Source organism: Triticum aestivum, chromosome 2A (genome assembly GCF_018294505.1).
Source record: "Triticum aestivum cultivar Chinese Spring chromosome 2A, IWGSC CS RefSeq v2.1, whole genome shotgun sequence".
NCBI classification, from domain to species: Eukaryota; Viridiplantae; Streptophyta; class Magnoliopsida; order Poales; family Poaceae; genus Triticum; species Triticum aestivum.
In genome coordinates, this window is record NC_057797.1 from 698,983,583 (window position 1) to 698,996,300 (window position 12,718).

A 12,718-nucleotide genomic window follows, 5' to 3' on the forward strand; every position below is an offset into this window, starting at 1 on the left:
CCTGTATAAAAAACATCACAATTGTGATTGAGGGAGTCCTGGATTAGGGGGTGTTCGGATAGCCGAACTATACCTTTAGCCGGACTCCTAGACTATGAAGATACAAGATTGAAGACTCTGTCCCATGTCCGGAAGGGACTTTCCTTGGCGTGGAAGGCAAGCTTGGCGATACGGATGTTCAGATCTCCTACCATTGTAACCGACTCTATGTAACCCTAACCCTCTCCGATGTCTATATAAACCGGGGAGTTTTAGTCCGTAGGACAACATACACATCAACAATCATACCATAGGCTAGCTTCTAGGGTTTAGCCTCTCTGATCTCGTGGTAGATCTACTCTTGTACTACCCATATCATCAATATTAATCAAGCAGGACGTAGGGTTTTACCTCCATCGAGAGGGCCCGAACCTGGGTAAAACTTCGTGTCCCTTGCCTCCTGTTACCATCCGGCCTAGACGCACAGTTCGGGACCCCCTACCCGAGATCCGCCGGTTTTGACACCGACATTGGTGCTTTCATTGAGAGTTCCTCTGTGCCGTCACTGTCAGGCCTGATGGCTCCTACGATCATCAATAGCAATGCAGTCCAGGGTGAGGCCTTCCTCCCCGGGCAGATCTTCGTCTTCGGCGGCTTTGCACTGCGGGCCGATTCACTTGGCCGTCTGGAGCAGATCGAAAGCTACGCCCCTAACCATCAGGTCAGATTTAGAAGTTTAAACTACACGGCTGACATCCGCGGGGACTTGATCTTCGATGGATTCGAGCCACTGCCGAGCGCGCTGCACTGTCATGACGAGCATGATCTAAGTCTGTCGCCGAACGGTGCCCTGGAGGCCGCACCCGCACCGGCTCCGACCCTCAATTCGGAGCCAACTGTGCCGATCGAGGATGGGCGGTTGGACGCCACCTCGGGGGCTGCGATCCAAATGGCGATTGAGCCAAACACCAGCCCCGTACTCTGCGAGGCTCGTGACTCCAAGGAGCCGGGCTCCTCTCCGGACTCCGAACCCCCCACGCCCCGGCCAATCGAATCCGATTGGGCGCCGATCATGGAGTTCACTGCCGCAGACATCTTTCAGCACTCGCCTTTAGGCGATATCCTGAAGTCACTGAAGTCTCTCTCTTTATCAGGAGAGCCCTGGCCGGACTACGGCCAGCAAGGTTGGAGTACGGACGATGAAGAAATTCAAAGCCCACCCACCACCCATTTTGTAGCCACTGTCAACGATTTAACCGACATGCTCGACTTTGACTCCAAAGACATCGACGGTATGGACGCCGATGAAGGAGACAATGAAGAACCAGCGCCTGTTGGGCCCTGGAACGCCACCTCGTCATATGACGTATACACGGTGGACGCACCAAAAGATGACGACAAGGAGCAGAAGGACGCACCGAAGGCCTGTTCCCTCGAAAAGCAGTCAAAACGGCGATGCAAGCGCCGCCCCAAATCCCGCCTCGACAGAAATAGCGATCACACAGACCCAGCGCTGGAGCAGGGCGAACCGCTGCCGGACAACGGCAATCCAGATATTCAAACCGAACAAACAAATCCTATCAGGGATAATGGTCCGGATGACATAACGCCGGACAGGCACCCGGAGCATCAGAGTGCCCGCGAAAGGCTCATTGCCACCGCAAGGAGCCTTAAAAAGCAGAAGCGAAGGCTCAAGGCCGCGCAAAACAAACTCTAATTCAGATGGAGTAAAATACTTAATACAGCAGCAATGTACGGCGACGATCGCCCTCAAAGAGCTACCCAAAGCGGAAGCTGCTACCCGAATTCGATGAGGAGGCCTCCAACCCCCCACAACCAAATATCAAAGCAACCACCTGGTCGATAGACGACCCCTCTATCAACACAGAACGGCATACAATGCCGCTCACAATACAACACGCGACCCACGCGAGGGCTCGCACCCAAAGGACGGCGCAACAAGATCCATCTATGGACCACGCAAGCGCGCCCCAGCATACAATGCAACACAACAAGCATCAGAACAACGCGGTACACCCAGTTACAGGGGTGCCGCACACCTCCTATGTTTCACCGATGAGGTGCTGGGCCATGAATTTCCAGAGGGATTCAAGCCCGTAAACATAGAGGCATACGATGGGACAACAGACCCTGGGGTTTGGATTGAGGACTATATCCTTCATATCCATATGGCTCGAGGAGATGATCTCCACGCCATCAAATACTTACCCCTCAAGCTCAAAGGGCCAGCTCGTCATTGGCTCAAAGGCCTCCACGAAAGCTCCATTGGAAGTTGGGAAGAGCTCGAAGACGCCTTTCAGGCAAATTTTCAAGGAACTTATGTCCGACCTCCGGATGCGGACGATTTGAGTCATATAACTCAACAGCCCGGAGAGTCAGCCCGAAAGCTTTGGAATAGGTTTCTCACTAAAAAAACCCGATTGTCGACTGTACGGACGCTGAAGCCTTGGCAACTTTCAAGTATAGCGTCCGTGATGAATGGCTCGCCAGACACCTCGGCCAAAATAAGTCGAGAACGATGGACGCATTAACAAACCTCATGACCCGCTTTTGCGCAGGTGAGGACAGCTGGCTAGCCAGATGCAGCACCAGCGACCCCAGTACATCTGAAGTTAGAGATGGAAATGGGAAATCATGGTGCAACAGCAATAGCAAACGCCGGCATAAAAAAGACAGCACGAAGGGCACGGCAGTAAATGCCAGATTCAAAAGCTCCCGGCCAGGTCAAAAGCCGCCCACTAAAGGTGATGGGGAACGTAGTAATTTCAAAAAAATTCCTACGCACACGCAAGATCATGGTGATGCATAACAACGAGAGGGGAGAGTGTGATCTACGTACCCTTGTAGACCGACAGCGGAAGCGTTAGCACAACGCGGTTGATGTAGTCGTACGTCTTCACGGCCCGACCGATCAAGCACCGAAACTACGGCACCTCCGAGTTTTGGCACACGTTCAGCTCGATGACGATCCCCGGACTCCGATCCAGCAAAGTGTCGGGGAAGAGTTCCGTCAGCACGACGGCGTGGTGACGATCTTGATGTACTATCGTCGCAGGGCTTCGCCTAAGCACCGCTACAATATTATCGACGATTATGGTGGAAGGGGGCACCGCACACGGCTGAGAATATGATCACGTGGATCAACTTGTGTGTCTAGGGGTGCCCCCTGCCCCCGTATATAAAGGATCAAGGGGAGGAGGCCGGCCGGCCCCTATGGCGCGCCAAGGAGGAGTCCTCCTAGTAGGAGTAGGACTCCTACTAGGAGGGGGAAAGAAGTGGGGAGGGAGAAGGAAAGGGGGGCGCCGCCCCCCCTCTCCTAGTCCAATTCGGACCAGGGGGGAGGAGGCGCGCGACCCACCTTTGGCTGCCCCTCTCTCTCTCCACTAAGGCCCATATGGCCCATTACATCTCCCGGGGGGTTCCGGTAACCCTCCGGCTCTCCGGTTTTCTCCGAAATCACCCGGAACACTTCCGGTGTCCGAATATAGCCGTCCAATATATCAATCTTTATGTCTCGACCATTTCGAGACTCCTCGTCATGTCCGTGATCACATCCGGAACTCCGAACTAACTTCGGTACATCAAAACTCATAAACTCATAATATAACTGTCATCGAAACCTTAAGCGTGCGGACCCTACGGGTTCAAGAACAATGTAGACATGACCGAGACACATCTCCGGTCAATAAACAATAGCGGAACCTGGATGCTCATATTGGGTCCTACATATTCTACGAAGATCTTTATCGGTCAGACCGCATAACAACATACGTTGTTCCCTTTGTCATCGGTATGTTACTTGCCCGAGATTCGATCGTCGGTATCTTAATACCTAGTTCAATCTCGTTACCGGCAAGTCTCTTTACTCGTTCCGTAATACATCATCTCGCAACTAACTCATTAGTTGCAATGCTTGCAAGGCTTATGTGATGTGCATTACCGAGAGGGCCCAGAGATACCTCTCCGACAATCGGAGTGACAAATCCTAATCTCGAAATACGCCAACCCAACATGTACCTTTGGAGACACCTATAGAGTACCTTTATAATCACCCATTTACGTTGTGACGTTTGGTAGCACACAAAGTGTTCCTCCGGCAAATGGGAGTTGCATAATCTCATAGTCATAGGAACATGTATAAGTTATGAAGAAAGCAATAGCAACATACTAAACGATCGGGTGCTAAGCTAATGGAATGGGTCATGTCAATCAGATCATTCACCTAATGATGTGATCCCGTTAATCAAATAACAAATCTTTGTTCATGGTTAGGAAACATAACCATCTTTGATTAACGAGCTAGTCAAGTAGAGGCATACTAGTGACACTCCGTTTGTCTATGTATTCACACATGTATTATGTTTCCGATTAATACAATTCTAGCATGAATAATAAACATTTATCATAATATAAGGAAATAAATAATAACTTTATTATTGCCTCTAGGGCATATTTCCTTCAAAAGGCACCAGGGATGAACCGTCTAGCCTCAACAAAATTCTGGACCAGGTATGTCAGATACATAGTACCCCTAGCAAGCCCGCTAATCATACCCACAGAGAATGTTGGGTCTTCAAGCAGTCAGGCAAGCTCAACGCCGTACACAAGGGGGAGGATACACCAAGTGAAGACGAGGACGAGCCTCCCAAGCAAGACACTGGGGAACAAAAGAAATTCCCACCAGAAGTCAAAACAGTAAACGTACTACACATGATCAAGGAAAAAAACAATGCGGCACCCCCAGGAAAATATACCCAAGTGCCTGTCACCGCGAAGTCCTGCCAATGGTCGTCTCAACTGATCATTTTCGACCATCGTGATTACTCAGCAAGTATCCGACACGCAGGATGGGCTGCCTTGGTATTAGACCCAGTAATTGGCGGATATCACTTCACACGAGTCTTGATGGACGGCGGCAGCAGCCTAAACCTAATATACCAGGATACAATCCGCAGGATGGGGTTAGACCCGACACAAATTCGCCATAGCAATACTACCTTTAAAGGAGTAACGCCAGGCCCAGGGGCTCGTTGTACGGGCTCCCTCCTACTACAAGTTATATTCGGCTCCCCCAATAACTTCCGTAGCGAGCATTTAACCTTCCACATCGCTCCGTTTCAAAGTGGCTATCAAGCACTGCTCGGGCGCGAAGCTTTCACTTGCTTTAATGCAATACCACACTATGCCTCCCTCACACTCAAGATGCCCGGTCCACGCGGCATCATTTCAGTGCACGGAAATATCAAGCGATCTCTGCGCGCCGAAGAGACTGAGGCTGCCTTGGCAGCCACACACTAAAGGCGCCCGGACTAGCCAAAGCGCCCCATAGGTCGTCAAGACCTCAGACACAACTAATCGAGTCTGGCGCTGCTACTTATACCGAATAAATGGTCACACCCCTATTTACATGGGGCTCAACGCGCGCAGCCATGTGGCCATTCCTCCTCATCTTGAATTATGCATAGTTTCTTCAATTATCTTTTTGCGCGACAACCTTTTTCACCTAAATTCCTCTCTTTTACAGACGATCATCATGCCACACCCGTCCAGGATATGGCACAACGGAGACACAGGCGCAGACGTGCAGCAGGGACCCGCTCTAAGGATTCTTTTTAGATTAAGACCCTGCGTAAACCTTTTTTACTGTCTCTTGTTGATACATATCCACCGTTGAGAAGGATGCTGACGTCTTGGCATGTGGCCATGCCAGACCAATGCACGTACCTGGACATAAGGGGCTTCTTACGAAGGCCATTATTTAGACCCAGTTTATACCACAAAGACCGAATACCTTAGGGAGTGTTCGGCGTCGCGAGTTTGGCCCTATATGCATCAGCTCCGAATCATTGTCTTTGGTCAAATGTTGGGTTTGCCCGGCTCCTGTGCTTTGGTGCCTTACGTTCCGCTTTACCGGCTAAGGTAGCACCAGGAGAACTACTGCGATTGTGCCCTGGTTCATCCGGACGAGCACCTCAGTAGAGAAAGCCAAAAACTGACTGTCATGATCTAGCGTGAGACTGGTCAACCACTCGAAGACCCATAGGAATGTTAGAATTCCTCCGCCTTAACGAAGGGCCGCTTCCCGGCCAGGCATATACACACCCCGGGATCGGGAGAGTGCGGAGCCACCAGGGGCTATCTAGTAGCCCCACTGTCAAACTCCTATGGCTAAGTGAAAGTGTTAAAGCATTATAGTCCGGTTGCCTCGCTCGCTCCGCTATCACCTCCTTAATAGGACCAAGACGTTGGGTTAAGTGTGAACGCGTGTTTTTGTGAACACCTCCGCATTATATGCGTGGGGGTTGAAGCCGACGACTGCAATCTTTCAGGTTATACACATGTATACATAAATGGCCGCCCAGGAGGCATCACATTACTTTCAGGCAAAAGTATAAAAGTAGCCTTATGAAAATTTATAAAAGCATTTCGCTTACAATGAGATTATATGTCACTCAAACATAATATTTTTTGAGCACTAGGTCTCTATCAAACGAGCACCCTCAAGAACTTCCTCAAAGTAGAGCTCAGCAGCCCTTCGACCTATGGCCGAATCATGCGCTGCAATAGTGGTAGCATCCATCTCCGCCCAGTATGCTTTAGCACGGGCAAAGGCCATTCGTGCGCCTTCTATGCATGCCGACCTCTTCATCGCATTTATGCGCGGCACCACGTCAAGGAACTGTTGCGCCAAGCTGAAATAGCTGCTCGGTTTCGACCTTCCTGGCCATAGCTGATCCACAACAGACCTCATGGAGAGTCCGGACAACCTATTTAGTTAGGCCCATTTGGCTAATTGGTCTGTCAATGAAAGCGGACGCTCGGGAGAAAGGAATTGTTTCCAAAACAGCTGGTCTACTTCACGGTCCGTCTGACTCTGGAAGTATTTGGCCGCATTGGCAGCACTCGCCGCCAAATCCATATACACATCCTCCGAACTCCACAGCCGATCCAGAGGGGCATACTGTGGATCTCCGAACTTCCTCTGCAGTATAAAGGATTTCTAGGCTACAATATCCCCGGCTTCCCGCAGCTCCTCCTTCTTTGCCCTCATAGCAGAGCGGAGGTCTTTTCCCGTTGCAGCAGCCTTCTCAAGGTCCGATGCCTTCGCCTGGTTTTCCTTTTCAAGAGCCCGACAATGGTCGACGGCGGCTTTTAATTCTACGGCCATATTAGCCATCTTATCCCGGCTCTCGCCATGCGCGGCCTTCTCGGCTCGCAACTCTTCGGCCGCCTTCAAAGCAGCCGCATTACCCAATCTCGCTTGTTCCTTGGCTCGGGCTAGTTCCGCCCGCAAGGCTTCAACAGTGGCAGCTCCATCTGCAGTAATAACATGTTAAATATATTGGCTTCATGCTGCTCTTACTATGCGGCGTTTACCAGATAATAACACCTACCCTGCGCCTCGTCAAGCCTTTTGTTAACAAACTCGATGTCGGCGTCTGCCGCATCCAACTGCCATTTTAAATGGGCAAACTCGCTAGTCCGGCTAGCCACCGGAGCTTCCATCACCTGCTCATAAAAGCAGTATGGTTAGTACCTGGGATTATGATCCTCTGGTCGTCGTCATTCCCAACGACAACCAGAGTCTTAGGGGCTACTATCTACACAGGGCACACTTAGCATGTACAGGACTATCATACATTATTTTACGTACCTCAAAACCTGTCGGTATACTCATAAAAGCTTTATGCAATCCGCTTTCGGCGGACAAGATTCTCTCCATCACCGTATTCATCAGCACACGGTGTTCTTCTGAGATGGCTGCTCGCCCCACCAACTCCCTCAGAACATCCGACCGCACACTAGATGGTGCCGGACTCGTTTGTCTGCTCTCTTCGGGAGCCGGACACTGGGAACTTCGGGGGTCGATGGGATTATCTTCTGGCCTCGCCGGACTCGGAGAGGCCCTCCGCGACGACACTTCAGGGTCGCCAGCTTCCGGAGCGGAGGAGTCCGGAGGAGGCGTTTCGCTCTCCATCATCTCTAGAAGAAGATCCCCCGAAGACAAACTCATTTGAGAGGGGCTAAGGCCCGAACTGCAAAGATACATGCAGTGGTTATCTTCTCAGAAGAAAAGACGACATATCTGTACTATTAAGGTATTTTGGGTCACTTACGACTCGTGAGAGAATTGATCCCCCCGCGGACTTTGTGCGGCAACCGCACCCCCCGAGGTAGGACCCTCTATGGGAGACTTCTTCTCCTGTTTGGAAGCTTCGGCTTCCGAATCCCCAGACGCAATCCTTTTCCTCTTCTGGCCGTCTTCCTTCATGGAGACGCTCGCTCCCTCGGCTAGAGCGGACAGCGTTTGGGGCCCGCGACCGCCCGCATTTTCCTTCAAGGGCTCCGGGCAAGGTGCGGTCTGGAGCATCTTTTCCAATATCGGATTTTCCAAACCCTCAGGGAGGGGGGCTAGCACCGAATCAACTTCGCCTTCATTAGCCAGTCCTGGTCAAAAAGCGAACTCTCAGAAATAACTTCGCATCAAAGGAGAGGTAGTACGCTCGGTCGGAAGACGCCTACCTGTTCGGCGGCGCGGTTGCTACTCAGGCCCGCGTCCTCGGTGATTCCCGGACACTCCACTTGAGGTCCGAAGAATGACTTGTACATCTCCTCGTGCGTCAGGCCGAGGAAATTTTGAATGGCGCGCGGTCCCTCAGGATTGAACTCCCACAAGCGAAGAGGCCGGCGTTTGCAAGGCTGGACTTGACGAACCAGCATAACTTGTGTTACCGCAACCAAACTGAAATCTCCGTTAAAGAGATCTTGAATGCGGCTTTGCAGTATATGCACGTCCTTGGCCGGACCCTAGCTCAATCCTCTGTTAATCCATGACATCAGCGGTGGTGGAGGGCCCGGGCAGAAGACAGGGGTGGCCGCCCACTTGGCACTTCTAGGAGCCGTGATGTAGAACCACTCCTGTTGCCATAATTCAGACACCTCTGGAATGGAACCTTTGGGCCATGCAGCTCCTGTCATCTTGTGTATTGAGGCGCCTCCACACTCCGCATGTTGCCCCTTGATTATCTTCGGTTTTACTTCAAAGGTCTTGAGCCATAGGCCAAAGTGAGGGGTAACCCGGAGGAAGGCCTTGCACACAACAATAAATGTCGTGATATGAAGAAAGGAGTCTGAAGCTAGATCATGGAAATCTAGCCCGTAGTAAAACATCAAGCCCCTGACGAAAGGATCCAATGCAAGGCCTAGACCTCGGAGGAAGTGGGAGACGAACACGACGCTCTCGTTGGGTTTGGGGGAGGGGACGGCCTGCCCCCGGGGAGGTAGCCAATGCAGAATCTCGGCGGTCAGATATCTGGCCTCCCTCAACTTTTTGACGTCTTCTTCCGTGACGGAAGAAGGCACCCATCGGCCTTGAAGGCTAGATCTGGACATAACTGAAGGTTCGGAGCACCTGACCTGAACTTTGGGCGTTTGAGCTTGAGGTAGGGGAAGGATTCGATTGAGCACGGGAGGGAAAAATAAAAGCCCTCGTCCCTTTATAAAGAGGGTGGATATCGAGCGTCCCCTCCGTGTCCGTTTGGACTTGCCTATATCTAGGAGTCCTTGAAGCGGTTGGGTTACCCACGCCCGTATTGATGAGAATCCCGGAATAAGGGGACAGGATCTCTGCTTTAACAGGATGTGCCAAGGAAACCACCTCGCGTGACGCGCTGAGGTGGGATAATGAAACGACTCGGATAAAAGCTTGGCCTTGGTGTGTCGCACTACGGAATACGTCAACAGATTAGATTTGTGTAAATATTATTCTCTCTATGGCAATATGTGGAAAACTTATTTTGCAGAGCCGGACACTATCTTTGTGTTTAAAATCTTCTATAAAGTACTTGGAGGAGGAACCCGCCTTGCAATGCCGAAAACAATCTGCGCGCCGGACTCGTCGTCATTGAAGCCTGGTTCAGGGGCTACTGAGGGAGTCCTGGATTAGGGGGTGTTCGGATAGCCGAACTATACCTTCAGCCGGACTCCTGGACTATGAAGATACAAGATTGAAGACTCCGTCCCGTGTCCGGAAGGGACTTTCCTTGGCGTGGAAGGCAAGCTTGGCGATACGGATGTTCAGATCTCCTACCATTGTAACTGACTCTATGTAACCCTAACCCTCTCCAGTGTCTATATAAACCGGGGAGTTTTAGTCCGTAGGACAACATACACATCAACAATCATACCATAGGCTAGCTTCTAGGGTTTAGCCTCTCTGATCTCGTGGTAGATCTACTCTTGTACTATCCATGTCATCAATATTAATCAAGCAGGACGTAGGGTTTTACCTCCATCGGGAGGGCCCGAACCTGGGTAAAACTTCGTGTCCCTTGCCTCCTGTTATCATCCGGTCTAGACGCACAGTTCGGGACCCCCTACCCGAGATCCGCCGGTTTTGACACTAACAGCGATCAATTCCCAGTGCATCAATCAACCAGACATATATTACAGGGAAATCATGTTATGCAATAGCCTTAGGTACAAGAATTTGTTCCACTCAAAATGAAAAAAGAAACATATGGAAAGTTAAAAAATGCATAGATAAACTGGGTGGAGTAAAAAATTCATCTTCTCAACTAATCATAATGTTACTACTTTAGAGTGTCTCCAATAGCAGCCATGTTTTTCAGCACGAAAATAGGGTGGCAAAAATCTTGGCATGAAACGCATTTTTTGGGCATGAGCAAGCGTCGTCTCCAATAGCAGCCCCATAATAGGGCACCCAGATCAACAAAATCAATTTCTTTAACTAGCATTTGAACTACTTCAACCATATTTCATATTTCAAACAAAGTTTGACCGAAGTTTAAATATGCAAAACATAGTTCAAATACGACATTGCCACTTCAAACTACCAACTTAAACTACGATCACTACAGTTTGTTCCAGTCGATATCATTGGACCCATCACTCTTGTCGTCAGAATTGAGTTGACCACACCGGAGGCTCCTGCGTTCTTCTTCTAGCCGTGTGATGACGAAGGCACTGCTTCGTCGTCGTTCTTGCGCTTTTCGGTGTCCCTTTTCAGTAGAACTCCATCTCGGCTTGCACATACACCGAATATGCCCTAGCAAACGCCGCCATGGTCTCCTCGCCGCTCTCTCGGATGTTTTCCCGTTTGTCGACCACAATGCGAGGAGCCGGCTTGATCGGGCTCGACTCAATTGTCACCGAAGGCCCGACGAGCTCCGCATCGGCCCTAGAATCAATCTACGGGGAATTGAGTTTCGAGCAGGGGAGGTTGAGCCTCCACACGGCGACGTCATACGCACGGGCAGTGAGGTCACCCGTCGAGTGTGTGTCGAGCCAATACATCTGGCTGGCATGTTGGAACTCGAAGCCGTAGTTGCTGGACGGACACCGGCGCACCCCTTTTAGTTCGGTCGTGCCCTTTTCCTTCAGAGGCATGGCGAGGAAGCAGCGGCTCCAGGGAAGCAATCGGCGGCTCCGGGGAGGCGGTGGCTTGGAGAAGAACTAATGTAAGTGCAGTGACGACACATTGGATTTCATCGGGGGAGGGCCAGAGCGAACCCTCCGATTGACCCATAGGTCTAGTTAACTATTTTTTTAAATGCCATGAACAAAACAAATACACATTTTCTTATAAAAGCAGAGAAATATAAACTATAATTGCCATGATCTGAAGTATACCTGGCCATGGGCAACCCGGCCCAGATGGCCCGACCCAACCCGGCCCGGTCTTGCCCATGGGTTGGGCCTGGGCCTGGAAATTGAGCCTGAAGGTCAGGTCAGGCCGGGCCTGGGCCCGTCATATTTGCGATTTACTGAAGAGGCCTGAGGCCCAAGGCCCGGCGGGCTTTTACATTGACGGGTCGGGCTTGGGCCTGGATTTTAGGCTCGATGGCCGGGCCAAGGCCAGGCCTATGTTTTCTTCGTCAGGCTTTGTCTGGCCTGACCTGAGGCCCGGCCCGGCCCGAGGGATGGCCAGGTATAATCTGAAGATTGACATGCAACTTTATGAAGCTGCCATTTCTCTAATTTACAAGTTTACAATGGTATGATTAGAAAAAGTGTCGTGTGATCTACAAAAAAAATTATGATTTTATTTTCTATGGAGATGTTTCACTGTGCAAAAAGTGCCATACTTTGAAGAACATTTTGTCTTTTTTTTTCCATGGACAGAAAATAAAATGTCATGATATAATTTTTTTGATTTATTGAGTCCACTGTGCAAAAAAATCATTAAAAAGCCATGCCAATGAAAAACTAAATTGCAATGCCAATTAAAAATTGGCATCTTCTTAGTAATAAAACTGACATCCTCTCAATAATAAAAATGGCATGCTCTCAAATCAAATAATAAAAACTATCATCTTGTTAATAATAAAACTGCCATCCTCCTAAAAATAAAATTGACATGTTATTAATATTAAAAATGTCGCACTCTTAATAATAAAATTGTCATCCTTTTAATAAAAAACAGTTTATTAATAATAAAACTGACATGTTCTTAATAATAAAACTGTCATCCTCTTAATAATATCCATGTTATTAATTATTAAAACATCATGTTCTTAATAATAAATTGCCATATGTGAAAGTAAGAAGACAATTCCAAAATTGCGTTGAATAAGTGATAAAATTTCCCAAAGCTTGCCAGGTGGCTTTACAAAAAAAACTAAAAAATGCCATGTTTTGGAAGACAAAAAATGGCATGGTTAAAATAAAAAAGGAATTGCCATGCTACCTATAATTA